This window comes from Chiloscyllium plagiosum, chromosome 25 (genome assembly GCF_004010195.1).
Source record: "Chiloscyllium plagiosum isolate BGI_BamShark_2017 chromosome 25, ASM401019v2, whole genome shotgun sequence".
NCBI lineage: Eukaryota > Metazoa > Chordata > Chondrichthyes > Orectolobiformes > Hemiscylliidae > Chiloscyllium > Chiloscyllium plagiosum.
The window spans coordinates 32828258-32849952 of NC_057734.1; the positions used below are offsets into that span (position 1 = coordinate 32828258).

General features: G+C 40.2%; 1 protein-coding gene across 1 annotated transcript in view; it reads right to left on the reverse strand.

The window, feature by feature from the left end:
• tbx5b (T-box transcription factor 5b) overlaps positions 1 to 21381 on the reverse strand; it is a 46669-nt gene extending 25288 nt beyond the window's left edge. The window contains exon 1 of the mRNA XM_043715853.1: positions 21166 to 21381. The gene's annotated coding sequence lies outside the window, so the exon portion shown is untranslated. The remainder of the gene's footprint in view (positions 1 to 21165) is intronic.
• Positions 21382 to 21695: the final 314 nt, after the last annotated feature.

Sequence of the window (21695 nt, forward strand, 5' to 3'; positions counted from 1 at the left end):
TCCAAATGTCTGCTAAGATTCTCAAATAGAACTGAATACATTGCGCTCATTTGCTTTCAGTGTATTCTTCGCCCCCGTGAATGTTGGTGCAAATACATTTACTAGCGTATCACAGAGTTACAGACCAACTGTAAGGGTCTGAACTGACCAATGTACAAACAAAAGCAGCCCTTTTCTCTTTTAAATTTATTCAGTTTAATCACATTCTTTCATCTTCGTGAAAAAAAATCAGAAGAAAATTTGCTGCGTTCCGTGTTCCATCAAGTGGTGGTTTCGACCGAAATACGTTCTTTTATTAAATTGGGAAAGATCTTTGATTAATTCGCGACCACTTAACAAATTTTGAAGTTATAGTATTGGCCATTGAGTGGTAAATAAGAATATTCACAACTTTCTCGATTCGAAATAGCAAGGCCTAATTGCAGAATTTCTGCAATTCTGTGAAAGTGTATACTTCAAGAATGAACATCTCAACTATAGTTAAAGGATGGAAAGCTAGAGACCTGCCAATACTCGGTTCAGGTTTGAAACGTCAATTCTTAATGATAAGTATGTGTGTGTGTGTTTGAGAGAGAGGACTGCATCATTATTGTTCTCAGCAAATACTATAAGTGGAGCTGATTCGTGATGTTAATAAGCAATGGATTTATAAACGAAAATGAATTAAAATTAACAACATTTTCTGCTTTGTGATTGATGGCTTTGACTATTGTTTCAGTGATGTATCTCAACATTAGTCGGTAGAGTGTACAACTAAGTTTTTTTTAGATACTGAGAATTCATTGCGTCTCTGGTGCTTAGTTCTCTTTAAAGTTTGAAAGAAAGCATTCGTAAGATTCTTTTTTCATTGTGAATGGAAACACTACCTGTCACTGGCATTGCAGCAATATAAAATCAACCATCAATGTAACATTTTTAGCTGCATCAATTAAACTCCTTCTCTTTCCAAATGGGACCTTTCCTTCTACAAGTGGCAATTCAACAAGTTGGTGTTGCAATGACAATTACAAACCGAAAGAGATGTAGTTAAATTTCTACAAACAATTCGGTAAATCTATATCATTGTAAGGATGTCTGACTCATACAATACTGCTTTTCGATGGGACCTTGTGCAGTAATTACATTTCGGAAGTACTTCATTGACCGTAGAAATGTGCTGGGACGTCCTGAGATCGTGATGGGAGCTATTTCAATGATTGTTTATAAACCGCGGGACTGAGATTTTAATGAGGTAAGGTCACCATAAGGTGAACGTTAATATTTTGGATATTAGATTTGCTCTGGATGTATTGTGACCCTGACTGGACCGCATTGGATATTTACTGGAGATTAATTTCACTGCACATCCTGACTTGCTTTCTTTTCTACGAATCCACAATTATTATCGAAAAAAAAAACAGATTGAATCACATGGGTAATTTGAGTCAATGTAGCTTTGGGGAACTGGGCAAACGCCAACATACTAACCTGCACGGCAAACAAATAATTTAGCGCGGAATTTGACATGTTTGACTTGTGTTGTTCGAGACAAGTTAGCCATATCGGTCGAGTCTTGGTCTTACATTCTGACGTTGTCCAAATATTTATTTGTGAAAGCAATTATAACCAACCCAGCTATCGATTCTATAACCGCACAATGCAAAATTAATTGAACGATGTATTTCGACAAATCGCCTTCACAATCGCCCAATTTATCGACACTGGGAGTTCGGAGCAATCTGTTTCCCCGTTTTTTTGTGTGTGAAAACGAGAGTTTGCAGTCATAAAATTGCTTAAGATTGTATTTCGTGCCAGTTTTATGAATTGCGAATTATAGTAATCGTGGGCACCATTTGATTTAGAAATGACAAATGGTATACCTTTTTGGCAGTTAGCGCATAAAATTATGCACAGAACAACACTTCCCAAAGATTATTGATCAATATCTCCTGTTGGAGGGGTCAGTGCCAATTATGCTGCTAATCCTATGTCGAAGCCTTGCAATCGCGGGCAGCGATTTGTGGTTCATTCTACGGAAAGGAATAGATGTTGTCTCCGTCAGAACAAAGCTGTGTGAAAGGCTTCTACGACATTAAAACAACTTCTGCTGATTCTCTGCAAAACTATTAAGGTCCCATTCCTGTGTTTAGCTAATATGGGCGGTAGTCAATGTGGGTATCTATCTATGAGGTGAAAGTGCAGATGCTGGAGATTAGAGTCAAGATTAGAGTGGTGCTCGAGAAGCACAGCAGGTCAGGCAGCATCAGAGGAGCAGGAAAATCGACCTTTCGGGCAAAAGCCCTTCATTAGAAATATCTATCTATGAGACTATCTATGCGGCCATCCTTCCGCTGCTCAAACACTTGAAGCCAGAATCACGTCACCGCAACAAGGTTCCCGGTTCAACAAACATTTCTCATTAAACTACTTAAATAAAGTCGAGCATCTCCGTACAAACCAAAGGACAAAACCGGCCGATTACTTAATAGATGAAAATTTCGAGACAATTTTGTGCAGACATTTAAATTACGTCACTGGTCTCGTCACCTCTGCATCCACCCCATCCCTCTCTAAACACCTGGAAATTGAGCAACACTGCCCGCTCTGAAGAAAGTCATGCAAGATCCACAGATGCTGTCAGACCCGCTGAGTTTCTCGAGCGCTTTCTGCTTTTGTTTCAGACCTGGTTCATTTGAAATCACGCTGCTTTTAACAAACCAGTTTTCACGTTACTGGCGTCAGTTGTTTGGATCTGTTCCCTGGAATAACACGAGAAACAGCGGTAAATTCACAGGTGATTCCAGGTCAACAGGAAACCTGTTCAAAGCATTCCTGCGCCCAAAGATTTGAAATTCCAATCTCTGCAGATTCAGGGGTAGCAAACTCTGTCGGGCAAAATAATACAATTGTACAGGAAGTTTTAATTTCGCTATAGTAGCGATCTGGGAAATTCAATGGGCAAAAAAAAAGACAATGGGAAGGAGGCCGAAAGCAAATAAAAATGCTGCAGATCACTGCGGGTCAGCCAGCATCCACGGAGAGAACATGATTGTTTTCAGTACAGATTGCAGCAGCTGCAGCAATTGTCCCTAAAGGGGAAGGAGACGGTTTGCCAGCTCAACAGCAAAGATTCCATGAAGACCGACTTAAGTTCGTTTTCTTTTTGCTGTCGGTGACTTCACAAACAGCAAAAGAAAGCGATTATTACCCACCTTGTGCCCTTTCCAAATCCAGCTTTGAAAAAAAAAGATTCAAATGCGACAGAGTGGATCAAAAGTTGCTTCTGACAAATAAAACGTTCTCACTTGGGGGTTTAACACCTTTCCATCAGCCGAGCCTCTTCCTGGAAGTTTATCAAATCAAATGTGCCCGAATGAAAAGACGCACCATTAACATGTATCAGGGGCTGGTAAAGAGATGGACAGAAGTGTGCAATCCGCTTTCCCATGAGACACAGAAAGATATTCATAACTGTAGTTCGCCATAAACATGCTGTTGCCATTTGTAAGAAGGTCAGTTTTGTTCTTACTTCTTATTTGCCAAGGCTCAGACGTTAGCTCCGTTTCTTACATCCCTCTCCGCTCTTCCCACATCCCCTCTCCTCTATACACCCACAGACACACCCCCAGCTTTTACCTCGCAAAAATAATTCAACTGGCAAGGTATGAAATTCCTACATTCATAGATGACTGATGAACAGTAAATAATTGGTCATTGTCACGGTACACCAGTAGAGAGACACACCACATGGCTCGGGGGGCATTACTCAATAACAACAGGGCAAGAGGAGGCGACTGGCTCCCATGAACTACCGCAGCAATGGCAGAACTTGCGCCATTGGCATCATCCTGCTCCCCACTCCCGCTATTTCATGCCCACCTCCATGATTATAGACTCAACTAAACCGGTTCTTGTGAAAGAAATGTTAGCTGAGTTCAAAGTTTCATGTAAATGGTATAGATGGAGCAGCGTAACATTAAGGTTACAATAATATCCTTACATTTTGTTGTACTTACAGCACAGAAATTGTCGATTCGACCCACTTAACAATGCCCTTCATGATGTGCACAGTGGCCGCTTTCTGCTTAACTTCACGTTGCCTCAGCCAACATATCTATACTTCATTTTATGTAAAGATTAATTCCATTGTATTTTGCAAATCATGGAACACTATTTACTGGATGACACAATGGGTTACATACTTAGCCTGTTTGCGCTGAGAGCTGCGTTTGAATCCCCAGTTCAAAACATAAACATCCCATTGTTCCACATAACTAGTGCTACTTTACTAATCTCACTCAGAGAAGCTTTGTGAACTAAAAAAAAGTCACCTTAGATTTTGCATATCTGACTATAGACTATATACTTCTTCAGAGACATTATTTACCTTCTAGAAATGCCTTGATAAACTAATCCAATGTGTTTCATTCGTATTTCAATTCAATTAGCCCTTTAAAATTGGTCATTTTATATAAAAGCTTATTGGTTATTATAGTCTCTCCTAAGAAACTGTGCATCACATAAATTTCCATGTACAAGTAACCTCAGGCAAAAGAGTGATTCAGCACAACCAATCTGTATTGCTGTTTCTTTGTGAATAGCTCGCTTTCATTTGTAATTCCCAACAAATTCTGGTGCTGCTTTAGCTTCATCAAACTATGCAGTCTAATCAGGAATATTGAAATTGATTCTGCAATGCCTGTGAATCCTTTAAATGAATTCATGTGTTTAATGTTCAGCCCAACATATTCCCACTTCATTTATAGAAATAAACTGTACATTGTGCATTTTTTATGGTATTGGTATATGTATATTTTCTCAGTGTCATGTTCAGATCAGCTACACATAACACAGGAGCAAATTATTGGAAACCAGTCAGATTGCTTATTAACAGCAAGAAAATCCAAACTGAGAATGCAAATTTGCCAACCAATCAAAATTTCCTGATATGAATGACCTCACAGCAATTCTCAAACTATAATTATAATCATTATTCATCCTATGGAGCTGCCCCAGGAGCATGCAACATGTCTGATGACATACATGAATGGGGCAAATAAATGTGTTTTAATGTGCTTTAAATTTAAAACATTGACTGTTGGAAGAAAATTGGATGCAATATTTCAAACATTTAGCAGAAACAGCTAAATCTGAAGTGAGAAAAATTCTAGAGGCTGCACGTAAACATAATACGTGATATGTCATTTAGAGAGAAGCAAGAGTTAAAAACGGAGTGCCAAACTACGTACCTAAGTCAGCAAGACACATATCAGAAGGCTCCATCTTGAAAACATAGATTTTCAGGGTCATGTATTGATTACTCATGCGTTGGATTGACATTGAGGATGTTACAGAAAATAAAACCTTCATGTCACTGGTCTGAACTGGGAGGACAGACTGGAAAAATACTTTTTTTCCATCTTCAAAACAAGATGTAATGATAGTGTGCAGGACAGGAAAGATAAATCTGGAAGACTATTCCAACTAAACGGCAACATTTGGCGAAATAAAAGAGCACAGGTTCAACCAAGAGATACGTACATTTAGCTTGACATGAAGTTCTTCACACAAATGGTTATCAATACAAGACACTGGAGGCAATTAGTTGAAAAATGAAATAAAACAGAGAACTGTAGGTGCTGGAAATATGAAACAAATACAGAATTTGCTGGAGAAACTCAGCAGGTCTGGCAGCATCAATTGAGAGAAAACAGAGTTACACTTTGAATCCAGTGACTCTTCTTCAGAACTGATAGCATCGAGCAGAAAGAAATATTTATGCTGATGACAGTGGGTGGGATAGGAAAAGAGTGAGTGGATAGATGGACAGGAAGCCCAGATTTGGAGAGCCGGTGTTAGACTCGGGGGGGTACAAAGTTAAAAATCACACAACACCAGGTTATAGTCCAACAGGTTTATTTGGAAGCACTAGCTTTCGGAGCGCTGCTCCTTTATCAGGTGGTTCCTGATGAAGAAGCAGCACTCCGAAATCTAGGACTTCCAAATAAACCTGTTGGACTATAACCTGGTGTTGTGTGATTTTTAACTAGGAAGCCCAGAGACAGAGAGAGAAAAAAGGTTAGACGAAGTTGTCTGCCTAGCCTGTTTCTGTCTCTGGAATAATTTAGATGCTCAAGACAGGTTTGCACTTGGCAAAGTTACAAAGGTGAAAAATGGCAGCATTAGAGAGGTGGGTGCGTGGTTTAAAGTTCATCTCAGTGTAAAAGACAATACCAAGATTATGAATAGTCTGACTCAGCTTCAGACAGTTCCCGTTGATGGAAACAGTGGCCAGGGGATGGAGATTGCAGCATGAACTGAAGGCAATGTCTTCAGTCTTCGCAGTTATTAAGTATTTCTCCTCATCCTGTATTAGAGGTCAAGATTAGTAAAGTGTCAAATCAGATATGAGAGAAAAATCTAGCGAGGCCATTTTAAGTACACAGTATTGTTCGTGTAGAACTTTGTGCATTTTTGGATGATGTTATTGAAGTGCAGCGTGCAAATGAGAAATTGAACAATCTAAGGATTGTTCTTTTGGAGATGCAATGCTGTGGGAGTAATAAAATAAGTGCTCCCACTCCACCCCGCCTCCCCCCCCCCACCCCACCTCTCCGCACCCCCGAATTTTGATTGAACAACTAAATTGGGAATCAGACATTGGGTATTGCCTGGATAATGGAGGACAGGTTTTGAAGAAGGATAATGAGGTCAGGTGGATTAAAGTCTGTACATAGACTGAGAAGGACAAGGAAAAATAGTTTATTAAGGTCAATAATTTTAAATGCCATTTGTGACATTTTCAAAAACGTCATGTCTGTATTGTAGCATAAGTGCAAATGTAATGGAGAGTTTATAATGAGGAATTTGAAGAAAGTGAGCTCCAATTTGGAAGACTACAGTGTATTCAAGGACTGTGAAGTATGTATGGAGGGTGTAGCCGGAACAGCAGTTTACAAGAGCACAGCAGTCAGATACCCTTTCTTTGAGAAGGATAACTATGGAGAATTTGAAAAGGAGAGGGTAAAAGTCTAGTGAGGATGCATCATTTATAATATAGCTGGCATGGGCCAATGACAGTAACCTGGGTGACCAACAGCTTGGACAGAATAGGTTTGAAGAAGCAGGAAGCAGATCTTGTGGTGAAGTGGTAGCACCTTTATCAATAAGTTAGAAGTTTCAGGCTTGAGTTCCAGTCCAGAATTTGACAGGCATGGAAGTTGCATTCACAACATAGTCAAACAGATTATCCACAACAATACCTTTCAATGTCTGTATGGCTTAAAAATGTGTTGCTGGAAAAACGCAGCAGTTCAGGCAGCATCAAAGGAACAGGAAAATCAACGTTTCGGGCATAAGCCCTTCTTCAGGAACATCGATTCTCCTGTTCCTTTGATGCTGCTTGACCTGCTGTGCTTTTCCAGCAACACATTTTAAGCTCTGATCTCCAGCATCTGCAGTCGTCACTTTCTCCCAAAGTCTGTATGGCAGCTGGTAGTGACAGGAAAATCACCCGCTCAACCATTACATGTGCAATAGCCTTCTTATGTAAAAAGACTCCATGTTGTTTGCCATAGGGTGCATTCCATGCTTCAAGTGACTACCAGGTAGGAGCATAAAGACCTCATAAACAATGTTAACTCAAAAAGAGCAAGGTATAGAATCAGATCAAATCTGGAACAAAGTAGTGTTATGTATTAAGAACATTTGGCTGGGTGGATATTGTACATTGGAATATAGGAGCGGGCAAAGGCCATTCAGCTCATCACATTATTCGTAGCTTTGAAAAGAGCTGTTTCTGTAAAGTGGCAGGGATGCAAAGCTAAATGGAGGGTTTTAAATATAGAATTGCATGAAAAAAGAATATTCAAGTGGTACATGGGAATACAAGAGAAGGTAAAGGCCATTCAGCTCATCATGTAATTTATAACTTTGAAAATAGATGTTTCTGGACAGTGGAAATTGTGCAATCCTAAATGCAGGGTTTTAAATATAAAATTGCATGGAAAAAGAATTCAAACATTCAAGTGGATCACGGCTGACCATCTCCTTCAACAGTACTTTCCAATGTTATAGATATCATTAATATCCAGAAATATATCGATTTCCAACTTGAACATTCCCATCAATTGGGCTTCTATGATTGTTTCAGGTAGAGAATTCCAAAGAAACTCCACCTTCTGCATGAAGAAATTCCTTCTCATGTCAGTTTTAATTAGCTTACCATTTATTCTGAGACTGTTCCATTTTGCAAGTGAGGACGTTGTCTCATGAGGTCAGCTAATTCTGTACACAGGAGCACAGAGCACAGCATATTTTCTCCTGAATGTCACAGCTCTTACTGGAATACAGATTTCTTGACTCAAAACAGATCACTCAGGTATTCTAGTGGACCTATACATGCAACATCAGTCCAGTTCAAACAGCAATAGTTTAGACTGTTCCAGATTCACCATTTAGGAAAATAATCCTATCTATGACCATCATGTCACACTTGTAACAATTTTCATCAATTCTCATTCTTCAAAACTGAGAAGAACTAAGGTCTAGTTTTCTCAGTGTCACCTCATAAGACAAGCCTGCCATCCCAGGGTCTAAACTGAACACACTTTGTTGCACTCCTTATATGACAAATGTATCTCTCTTAGATAAGGAAGCCAAAACTATCCACAATACTCAGGCTGCCACCTCACCAAGGTTGCATCACTCAACTTTACCTCTGTATCCAAAATCCCCTCACAACGAAGGCCAACATATCATTTGCCTTCCTAATTTCTTGCTAAACCTGCATACTAGCTATAGTATGCTAGCTAGTATGAACAAGGAAACTCAAGTCACTTTGGATATCAACTCATCTCATCCTTTCAACCATATTTGTCTCTTTTTTCTGCAAAGTGGATAATTTCACACTTATTCACATTATGTTCCTTTATTATGTTTTTGCCCATGCACTTTGTCCATCCAAGTCCCCTGAAGCTTCCTTGCATCCTCTTCACAATTTATATTCCCACCACATTTAGTGTCATTAGCAAATTTGGAAATATTACATTTGATCTCCACTTCCAAATCATTTGTCAACAACTGTGGCCCCAGCATTTATCCTTGCAATGCCCCACTAGTAATAGCTTGCCATTCTGAGAAACATTATGACACAAAAGTACATGACCTCCTTCTATTAATTGTTGGGTATAAGGATGAAAGTTGTTTACTCAGTTGATTTGTGATGAAAAAAAGCAAGGGGTTACCTCTGTATGCCAGGATGATCCTTTATAGTTAGCAGTCCTCATAATGGAAAACAGCAGGTGATATTATTTAACTAGTCAGGCCAGATCTGTGATGAATAGTTAACCAGTTGTCTGCTATTGCTTTTCAAATCTGTATCACTTGGATTAGCCAGGCAGTAACTAGAATGAAAGAAAATAGTTACTGAGGTCAGGGGCACTAAATAGGGAAAATAGGGTGTGATTTAGCATAATTTACTAGCACCAGAAATGTTAAATTGATTTGTGAGCCAAAGGTAAATTGGTTGGGAATTTTGCAGTGCAGTGACAAATGACTTGAAGCTTAATCTTCTTTATTGGTGGATGCAGAAGAAATAAAGCTGGGGATGAAAAGAAATGTAGGAATAAAAGAACAGCAAGCTACATAATCACCATTTTTCTGTACATTTCTATTATCTTATGGAGCAATTAAATACCATAATTAACTTACAGTAACTTGTTGATGATAAAGATCAATGTTTATTATTGTAAAACAGCCTACTTGTACTATAATATTAAATATCATGTAATGTCTAAATTGGGAAGCCACTTTAGACATCTACACAATTTAGAAATCATAAAGCATAACAATATTATATCATCATCTGTAACAGGTAACTTACATTCAGACACCAGTCTTAATTTGCAAATCTTCCAACCTGACACTTTGACAAATCTCCTCTATCAAAAGGCAGTGTGTGCACACTGTCTCTCATTAGCCATTCAGAATTGCATCAGGGTGCTATGTAGTGCAGGACACACAGTTACTTCTTGCAAATAGGATCCTGTCTGAAAGAGGTGCCAGATAAACGTCCCAGCCATGGAGGTGATGACTGGCAATGGATATTGAAGCGGGATGTATATATAGATACAAAGTTTTAAAATATGATTTAGGGCTAAATTCAATTGTTAAATGTTACATTGGCATATTGAATAGTTCCATGAGGCCTCATACAGAGATGGAGACAATGAAAATATCCAGAGGAAGACCCATGCTAAATAGAGAAAACACCCAATGTCTTAAGTCTGACATCCATCAACATTTGTCTCCCAATGAACTTATTACATAGTGGCATAGTCATAATGCCACTGGACCAGAAATCCAGAGAATCAAATCAATGTTCTCGGGCTTAGATTTAAATTCCATCAGGACAGATGGTGAAATTTAAACTTTGAAAAACCTGGAATCAAAAGCTAGAATAGGAGCAACTATGCAATCATTTTTGATTGTTCTCAATATCCATCTAGTTCTTTAATACCTTTAAGGAAAGCAAATCTGTTGTCTTTATTTGATCTGGCCGACATGTGAGTCCAGATGCATAGCATTGTGGCTGACTCTTAATTGTCCCTCTGAAATGTGCCGAGAAAGCCTGTCTGTTAAAGGGCAATTAGGGATGAAGAATAAATTCTGGCCTAGCCATTAATTAAAAAAATACAGAATACAGAAATAATCTGAACAACACCAGTCCTCAATATTTAAGATATGAAAATTAGTAACAATTCCTAACATTTGCTTGACTGGTCATTTTATTTCACCTTTCAAGTAAATGTGAATACAAACACTGGAAAGAAGATGAGACTGTCACTGATTTAAAACTCTCTGGACATGGGAAAGGTTCCAATGGATTGGAAGAAATGCTAACATAATTTTCTTTTTCAAAAAGGGTGGGAGGCAATGTGTGGGAAATTACAGACCAGTTAGTTTAACATCTGTTGTTGGGAAATTGTTAGAATCAATTATCAAGGAAGCAATATCAGGACATTTGGAAATTCAAAATGCTATCCATCAAAGTCAGCATGGTTTTATGAAGAGCAAATCATGCTTGATTACTTTGTGAGAGTTCTTTGAGAATGTAACAAGCAAAATGGGTAATGGGGATGCTGTAAATGTAACTTATCTGGACTTCTGGAAGGTGTTTGATAAGGTGATACACAAAAGGTTAATTCACATGGTACCAAGAATAATTTATTAGCTTGGATAGGTGACTAACTGATGGACAGAAGACAGACAGTGGGGATAAATGGGTATTTTTCTAATGGCAAGAAGTAACTAGTGGGGTATCACAAGCTTTGGTCCTTGGACCCCAACTATTTACAATCTACATTAATGACTTGAATACAGGGATAAAGTCTCTACAGCCAAATTTATGGATGACACAAAAATAGGACAGGAGGAAATAAGAACCTTACAAATGGATAGGTTAGGAGAGTGGGCCAAAATGTGGCAGATGGAGTTTAATGTGGATAAGTGTGAGATCATGCATTTTGGTTAAAAAAATGGGAAGGCCACCTATTATCTAAATGGGAGAGACTTCAGAGTGCTCCAGCAGAGGGATCTTGGTGTACTTGATCTTGAGTCACAGAAAATGAGCATGCAGGCACAGCAGATAGTAAAGAAAGTGTTGGCTTTTATAGTTAAAGAAATAGAATATAAAGGTAAGGATGTATTGTTGCAACTATACAAGGTATTGGTGAGACCGCACCTGGAGTATTGTACACAGTTTTGGTCCCCTTATTTGAGGAAAGGTGAAGTGGCATTGGAGGCAGTTCAGAAGAGGTTCACGAGACTGATCCCAGAGATAAGGGGTTTGTCATACGAAGAGAGATTGAACAGTTTAGGCCTATACTTTCTGGAATTTAGAAGAATGAGGGGAAATCAGGTTAAGGTATTCAAGACGATAAAAGGTATGGATAGATTGGTCATGCAGTGGACGCCTCCTCTTGTGGGGCAATCTAGGATGAGAGGTCGAGTCTTAGGATAAGGGGTAGCAAATTTAAAACAGAGTTGAGGAGAAACTACTTTTCCCAAAGGGTTGTGGATCTGTGGAATTCACTGCCGCAAAGTGCAATGGATGCTGGGACAGTGAGTAAATTTAAGGAGGATTTAATTGAGAATGGGTTGAAGGGTTGAAGGATTATGGGGAAAAGGCAGGAAAAGGGGGGGGGGGGGTGAGGAGCATATCAGCCACGATTGAATGGCAGAGCAGACTCAATGGGGCTGAATGGCCTAATTCTGGTCCTATATCTTGTAACATTATGAACTTATGAAATGATATCACTGGCACTAATTTTCAAATCTCATCCTTACATATATATGTGAACTGTCATGTCTATCAAGCTGCTTTCCTAGCAGTTTAGTGTTCTCGTTACATACACTCATTGAAGTCCCTTTGTTGAGGAATAGTTCTATTTGTCCTGGTCATCCAACAGAATTTAGTACAATAACCATTTCCATGCATTTTCTGAATGGTAAGATAATAGTCATGGCAGGAATAATAACTGCATTGAGACAGGGCATATCCAGGCTCAATCTATTCCCACCTGATATCCAGGCTTATATATCTCCAAAATGCATCTTAGATGCCATTCAGGAGTAAAAAGCTGGTTCATTTCACTGCATTGACCCACAGATCCTAAAATCACTCTGCATGTCTCTCAAGTTGTTTCAGTAAAGCTACAACAGTGGGCATTTACTTGACAATATGGAAAATTGTCCAGGTATGTCATGTATTCAAGACTAATATAAATCCAACCCAGTAATTACTGCCCCATTAGTCTTTCCTCATTCCTGAAGAAGGGCTCATGCCGAAAAGTCGATTCTCCTGCTCCTGGGATGCTGCCTGACCTGCTGCGCTTTTCCAGCAACACATTTTCAGCGCGAATATGGAAAATTGCCCAGGTATGTCATGTATTCAAGACTAATATAAATCCAACCCAGTAATTACTGCCCCATTAGTCTACTTTCAACCATCAGTAAAGTGTTGAAATGTGTCAGCAATGCAGCTGTAAAGCAACGTTGGCTTAGCAAAAACCTTCTCATGGATGCTCAGTTTGGATTCCACCAGGACCAAACATTTTCTACAGTCTGGGTGAAACAAAACAAAGCTGAACTCTTCAGATGAGGTGACCAAGAATGGCATCAAGGTATCCGAGCAAGACTTGAGTCAATAGGAATCATGGGAAATCATGAGTTATACCTAACCTAATGGTAAATGGTTGTGATTATTGAAGGTCAGTCATCTCAGCTCCAGAGTTCCTTATGTGTGCTAGGCCCAAACATGATTTGGAAAGGCCGGTGTTGGACTGGGGATTACAAAGTTAAAAATCACCAGATTATAGTTCAACAGCACTAGCTTTCGGAGCGCTGCGCCTTCATCAGGTGATTATGGAGTAGAAGATTGTAAGACACAGATATTTATAACAAAAGTTTACAGTGTGACATAACTGATATTATGTATTGAAAAAGACCTGGATTGTTTGTAAGTCTCTCATCTTTTAGAATGACCATGTTGGTTTCAGTTCTTTCATAAGTAAATCGCAAACCTTTTTTTAAAGTTGCATTCTCAAGTGAACTTTAACAATTGGTGTCAAGTTGGCCCAGATAATGCATTGAGGGTGTGAGGTGCCCTGTGTGAGGCTATCTGTGCCACAATGATCAGACTGATTCTAATCTAAGAAATGGATTTACAGAATCTTAGATGGATTTATGCAGTTCTTGAGCAAAATAAAATGTAATTCTGCCAATACAAATTCACCCCACAAACTTATATGTGTATGTGTGCATGTGTATGTGTATATGTGTGTTTTTGAGACCAAGCAGAGGCTATGGCAATGGATGAATGGACACTGCATGGCAATCAACAGACAAGAGTGTTCCCTCCCAGTCGGAGGACACTTCAACGGTCCTGGACATTCGACCTCGGACCTTCGGGTGACCATCTTCCAAGGCGACAGGCAACGACAAAATTGGCTGAGCAGAGGCTGATGGCCATGTTTGGTACCCTTGTGGATGGCCTCAATTGGGACCTTGGGTTCGTGTCACACTACAGGTGACCGATTGCACTACACACACACACACACACACCTATAAGTTTGTGGGATGAATTTGAATTTGTAGATGCAGAATTACATTTACTTTTTTCATAAGCTGCATGAATCCATGTAAGATTCTGTAAATTTTTTAGATTAGAATCAGTCTGATCATTGTGGCACAGACAGTCTCACACAGGGCAGCTTACACGTTAAATGCGTTATCTGGGCTGACATGACACTAATTGTTAAACTTCACTTGAGAATGTAACTTTTAAAAATGGTTTGTGATTTACATGTGAAAGAACTGAAACAACATGGTCATTTTAAAAAGTGAGAGACCTAACAAACAATTCAGGTCTTTTTCAATACATAATATCAGTTACATCACCCTGTAAACTTTTGCTATAAATTCTGTGTCTTATGATCTTCTACTCCACAACCACCTGATGAAGGAGCAGTTCTCCGAAAGCTAGTGCTTCCAAATAAACCTGTTGGACAATAACCTGGTGTTGTGTGATTTTTAACTTTGTAGGCCCAAACATCTTCAGCTGATTTATCTATGACCTCCCTTACATAATAAGTTCAGAATGTTTGATAATGATTGCTCACAACTCTCAGATACTGAAGCAATCCATTTTCAAATTCAGCAAAATCTGGACCATATCCAGATTTAAGCTGACAAGTGGCAAGGAACATTTGCACCACACAGGTGTCATACAATGACTATCTTCAGCAAGAGAGAATCTAATCACTACCCCTTGAAGTTCAATGGCATTAGTAATGCTGAATTAGCATTGCTCCACTATTAATATCTTGGTGTTATCATTGACCAGAAACTGAGCTGAATCACCTTATGTCATGGCTACATGTGGAAATCAGATACTAGGCATCTGGCAGTGACTAATTCACCTATTGTCTCACCAAAGCCAGTCCACCACGTACAAGGTAAAAGTCAGGATGCAATACTCTCCATTTGCCTGGATGAATGTAACAGTAACGGTATTGTGCATTTACATATACCAAATGGACTGCAGCAGTTCAAGAAGTCAACTTACTCATATTTTCTCAAGGGCAACTAGGGAAGGGCAATTAAAGCTACATAACCAGCAATGAATACATGCACTGAGTGAATAAAATACATTTTAAAAGATTTATTAAATTATAGGATTTGGCCAGCCCTGGCTGGGCCATCGGTTATGCTGATTCCTAAGTTGCTCTTGAGAGTGTGGTAGCACGTTGCCTTCTTGAGCCATTGCTTTGGTAAGTAGCTGGAGAAGGTGGATGAGGTAGACCTAGGAAGCTGTTACAGTAGGAGTTCCAGGACTTTTACCCAGCAACATTGTAGAAATAGTAACATATTTCCAAGATATCAATACACTAATTTTAATTAATTCATTTGTCAAAGGCGAGACAACAAATCGAAGAGCTCCTGATTTATCTGATTGAACTATTCTCTGGACAAGATAAATTAACCATAAAGCATGCCAGCAAACACAACTTCAATGAAAGTGAATCTAAAATGAGTGGTCTTATTTCAATTTACAGATTTACTTTTCATTTATTTCAATTGACCTAAATTTCTGTGGAAACTGAGCAAGCTCCATCCAGGAAAAGCATATAATGGTATATCCCATTGATCAGTTAAAATGTATTCCCTTAACAGTTATAAAACTGGGCAAAGACAAGTACTGATCATCAAAATGCTTTAAGTACGGCACGGTGGCACAGTGGCACAGTGGTTAGCACTGCTGCCTCACAGCGCCAGAGACCCGGGTTCAATTCCTGCCTCAGGTGACTGACTGTGTGGAGTTTGCATATTCTCCCCGTGTCTGCGTGGGTTTCCTCCGGGTGCTCCGGTTTCCTCCCACAGTCCAAAGATGTGCAGGTCAGGTGAATTGGCCATGCTAAAATTGTCCGTAGTGTTAGGTAAGGGGTAAATGTAGGGTTATGGGTGGGTTGCGCTTCGGCGGGTCTGTGTGGACTTGTTGGGCCGAAGGGCCTGTTTCCACACTGTAAAGTAATCTAATCTAATCTACAGAAGCCAATGAAAAGCCTTGGTAGACAAGCAGGAGGCTGGAAGAACACAACAAGGCAGGCAGCATTAGGGGTGGAGAAGTCAACGTTTTAGGTATAACTCTTCTTCCTGATGCTGCCTGGCTTGCTGTGTTCTTCCAGCTTCCTGCTTGTCTCCCTTGGATTCCAGCAGCTGCAGCTTTGTTTTAAATCTCCAATGAAAAGGCTTGGGCATTTGTATTTCATGTTATGATTTAAAAAGTTGTTGTTACAATCTCTTTTGAGATTGATAACTTTTAAAAATAGATATTATTTTCCAGTGACCAATTCAAAGGATCACAGTAAGTTTTAATGTTTTAGGAATTTTACTGTACCAAACGCAGTGCAATCAGCACTGACTAAAAATTATTTAGTAGCGATCTAATACACTATAATAGAGACATTCTCTAGTAGTTTACGTCTCACATTCTCAGCAGAAATGTTGTCTTGTTTTAAGGTTCAAGTTCCTTTTCCCCATTTCACCTTGGTTTTGATATATTCTTATCTTTCTGCTCCACAAAGGTGAATTTTCTAGTGTCCTTTGGTAAGTTGTTCCTTCACTTATAATTGAATTGAATAGACTTCCATTACTGAGATGTGGAGGTGCTGGTGTTGGTGGAAAAATCACACTATACCAGGTTATAGTCCAACAGGTTTATTTGGAAGTGCTAGCTTTCAGAATGCTGCCCCTTCATCAGGTAGCTGTGGAGCAGGATCCTAAGACACAGAATTGTTCCATTACCAATGTATCCTTTGGAGATTTTTAAATCTTCAGAAGCTTCATTTTGTTGAACTGGGAATTCATCCTCACTTACATTTTGCTTGGTGTTTAACGTGAAAAACGTATTCATTCCCCGTTGGGCTCAGCAGGCCTGTTTGAGGGCCTTGTTCCCAAAAGTCCTTTGGTCTGACTGGCTGTGAGTACTTAAATTCAGGAAGCAGCGAGCCTCTTTTGTATTAAGGTGTACAAACGTGTACCTTGCTTTGAATAAGTATTCACCTAAGTTCCTGTCTCAAAACAGGCAGGTCACATGATTTGTCCCGAGGAAGATTTTGCATTAAGTCACATGAGCTTGTCTCTGTGTGGATTTTCTCAGAGATCACATCTCTCTCGTGACAACAGGACAGAAGGAGCACAAAAGTAAGGAGAAAGGCAGGAAATCTAAAATAAATAAGTGAAGGCCTGGAATTTTCAATATTAGAAAATTGGATATGGGGAAACTATAAGCTGAATTCATGATACCAGGAAATTAAATAATATAGAAATGACAAAGCGTACAAGTCAGGGAAGTCATTTCTTCCATTTTAATTCATCCAGTCAGATAAATAAAATTCCGCAGTTCCCTCCTTCTCACAGCATCAAAATGGCTCTCGAATGACTCAAGAAAATGTTCCCTCTACTCAGTTGATGGTTGACGTGTTCATTACACTGACCAAAAAAACAAAATTCCTGCCCTTTGTCTTAATTCATCTTTCACCAGTTTACTATTTTTGACATTTGCCATAATTTATCTGCAAGTACAGCTCTCGATTTACCTTTCTCAAACGTTAATATCATGCATATCTAAAAATATTTAAAGCTGCTTAAACCAAATTTCTTCCGTTTTTGCCTCAAGACGGAATTGTCTGTCTTTCAGGAACAGCCCTCTTGGCTTTCTCTGTATAGTAGCTACACAATCTAACACTAGTTGGTTGCTACGTATAAAATACAACTTAGTGAAAGCTCAACTCTAATCGTTCAATTACATCTCTGTATACAGGTTCCCTTAAACCAATAGGGCAAAAATCAGAGTTTTGAACGAGTCATCCAAACAAGCAGATAGACAGCAGAATTCTGATATCCTCTCCAAAGCAATCCAGGACTCTTGCTTCAACCTTGTGCTCAACGAGGGAGAACAGGAACAGCATTGGGCCGGAGTCCCGACTTGGAACAAAGGTGACCCCAAATGCTTCCCTTATTTGATCACGTGAGTTAAAGAACGGATTTGTATCGCTTCTAGTTTTCTGTCGGCATGGAGGGCAACTTGCATTAGCTTTAGCAAATTCTTGAATGTTTTGATTTTAAATCAGAGGCAATTTAACATTCATACGATGGTGTAGTATTTGCCTTTAAGTCAACTTCTGAATCTCAACAGCATCTGTCCTGAGTACATTCAGTGCCCTCATTTACGAATCCCTATGTGCGCGTCAACTCCTGCAGGACACTGCAAGATTCATTCTTCCTGGGACGTGAAATCCCAAATATTCCAAGGTGGCCTCCTCTCATTTTCTTCTCTACTGGAATCTTTCCATTTGCAAACTAGAATATTATCCCGGAGGGAGAAACTAATTCCATAAACCGGACGGTAGGCGTCGTGGTAATTTTGAGACTTGACAAATAAGAGTTTTATCTAAACTCAACATCACCCTCAATAGCTGAATTTCCGCAAAGATTCTGTCTATTGTCTGTCAGAAATCTCTGGGAGAGATTACAGCGCAGAAAGTAAAAGATATAAATTAATTGAGCCGAGATGCGCACAGCAACGTGATTATCCAGAGGACGATACATGTTTTGCTAAACCTCTGTCCACGATCGTCAAACAAAAACTGACACACTGATAGCAAGGGCCAAGGCGCCCGTCAGTCTAAAGGTTACTCTGTATCACTGGCATACAAGCAGGCTCGGGCTGCTTTAGGAGAAAATACATAATCGAAATATCACCAGCGAACACGAACTGAACACCAAACTACATAAGTTCCGAAGAAGAATCATACTGGACTCGAACCATTAACTTTGATTCTCTCTCCACTGATGCTGTTAGAGATAATGAGTTTCTCCAGCTCTTTCTGTTTTTACAACTGCTCTTGACCAAATGGAGATACAAAGCGCACGCCAACCAAAGTAGAGAAGCTACATTCCGGAATGTAGTCATTTGTGATTACTTATCTGTGCCTAAATACTCTACCATTAAGTTCTCAATATCTCAGAGATGCCCCATACTTTAGATATGCACATTTAACCTCATTGCAGGTCCATTGCGATTTCATTTTCCCCTTTGTGTCCACTTCTAATTAAATGTGGGCATCCGTTCATAACCAACAGGTTCTACCTCAGATGTCAGCGACTATTTAATGAGGGAACAGTCCCTGGCATTTAAATACTGCTGCGATTCACAGATCAGGCAAACACTGGCAAATGTATTCTCCCCCATTTCATCTTTTTTTAACGAAGAAAAGTATATTTTGAAAGTCTCTCGGTATGCAGTGGAATGTCTCTCCCTATTGTCAATGGGCATGCTCAAATTGACCTGATGGTCAAATACAGTTGGTTTGTTGTCTGGTACTAATATTGGATTCGACTGAGCGGAATCCAGATTTCTGGAGATTTAACAATATCTTCGAACCACGTTTTGGGAACGCGCTCTAACGGGAGTCTTATGCTGAGTCTATTTAAAGGTGCAGATGCTACAGCAAGTCACTGTGATACTCCAGCTCGTCACTGGTAGGAGCGAAAATATTTCCAGAAAGGTACCTCTACAAATAACGAGCCAGTCAATGGTTTCACTCGGCCCCCGGTTAGAGGTCGAGGGCAGTTGTATTATTCACTCTCTAGGTATTATAGGAGTAACTTTGGTTCCCCACTCTGACCCTGAGTGGCATCCGGGCAACTCCAGACTATTTGAGGAACAATAAGCAAATACAGTTGTGCCAAGACGACTGCCCTTTTCCCGCGAAGTTGAAAGAAATGTGCAAAGGTCGCGCCGAATGGTTTCATTTAAAAAAAACAGTATAACACCGAGCATGGGGTCTAAATTCGCCCAAATGAGGTATCAGGAAACAGATTCCCAGAAACACAAAGGGGGGCATGCAGACAGGTGAACAACACTGCAACAAGAAAGCGTTCTGAATTTCCCAAATGCATCGCTTTGCTTCTAAATGACCGCTCGATCCTTATGTTCCAAGCAGCCACGCATTTATTACAGAGGGCGCGGAACATCTGGTGAAAATAGTTGGTCAAAAACTGGGGGACTAGGACCATAATCAACTCAGTTTCTCCAATGGTGAGGTATACAGAGTTCTTGGGAATGTTCACTTACATCAACGCACTTGTAGAGAAATTACCTTCAAAAAGGGTTCAAGGGAGGGATTGTACTGATGAAAGCGTTAGACAAAGGGGAGGAAGGAGCATTGGGGGCACTGAGGCAGCTCGTAGCCTCTGTGCTGCCCAGAATCTCGCAGCATTATTCAACTAATAGTACGACAACAAATTCCAAAGGCAATAAATGCAAAACCCTGAAGCCTCAGTGAAGTCCCATTGCTCATGCATTAGGTTTACGAGGGCTTTTGCTGTATTCACTTTATGTCCAGACGTGGGAGCACCGTGGCTCCGCCGGTTTTCTGACCGTCCCCGCCGACTCAGCGACTATTTAATGACGGAACAGTCCCTGGCATTTAAGTACTGCTGCGATTCACAAATCAGGCAAACACTGGCAAATGTATTCTACATTTCATCTTTTTTTAACGAAGAAAAGTATATTTTGAAAGTCTCTCGGTATGCAGTGGAATGTCTCTCCCTATTGTCAATGGGCATGCTCAAATTGACCTGATGGTCAAATACAGTCGATTTGTTATCTGGTACTAATATTGGATTCGACTGAGCGGAATCCAGATTTCTGGAGATTTAACAATATCTTCGAACCAAGCAGCCTTCATTCGCCCCACAAGGTGAGGGCGGTAATGACTGCAACAGGATCACAGAAGCACAGATTTTCTAAAGCAGGTCGTCGCAGTCATTTGCAAAACAGCAACCAAGTTTCAAGGGAAGAATTAGACTACAGGATACACTGGTGGGAACAGGCATTTCCAATGAAATTGTAAAAGTTACTGTGTTTTAGTCACTGTATGCAATAGTCATGTCAATTTGACAGTGTGTCACAGGCAAACATTTTCGATTTAAATACGGGCCAGTGTTAGATCTACCTGCATTCTATACGACCACTTGTCTCCGCTGCTCAACGAGAAAACTAAACTCATTCTTAGTGTTTTAACCTCGCACTCACGGGCTGGAACGAGGTGAAGATACCTTATTTTAGCGGACGTTTGACAGAAGGAGGTCCTGGGAGGTAGCGGCTCAAGTCCGGCGGTCTGGGGCAGCCCCACCCGGGTCCGTTCCCACATCGAGCACGGGGCTCGTAGCTTCACTCTCCGAACGAGACAGGCCGTTTGCTCTCCCTCAACATCAGCCAGCGCTCTGCCGTCAACTCCGGGAGAGAAGAGACCACCCACCCCCCCCCCCCCCTCCCCGAGACGCAATGACAACTGTTCGCCCTGAAGCTAACCGGGCAGTTTGGGAGAGGCGGCTGGTCAGGAATGGCCTCACCAGTGCTCTTTGCAGCAATCTGCGTTGGTTGCAGTCACACCTCGGCAGTTTGGACGGGTGTCAAGTGTGGTGGAATTTCGTTTGGTTAAAAAAAAACAACTCAAGTCAGATGCCAGTCTCACAGCAAGTAATAGGCGTGTCAAGATGTCCGATTACAATGTTTAAGAGTTTTGCTGCAAAACTCTACAGTCAAATAAAATTGTGGCAAAATCAACCTCTCGGACTCCACCATC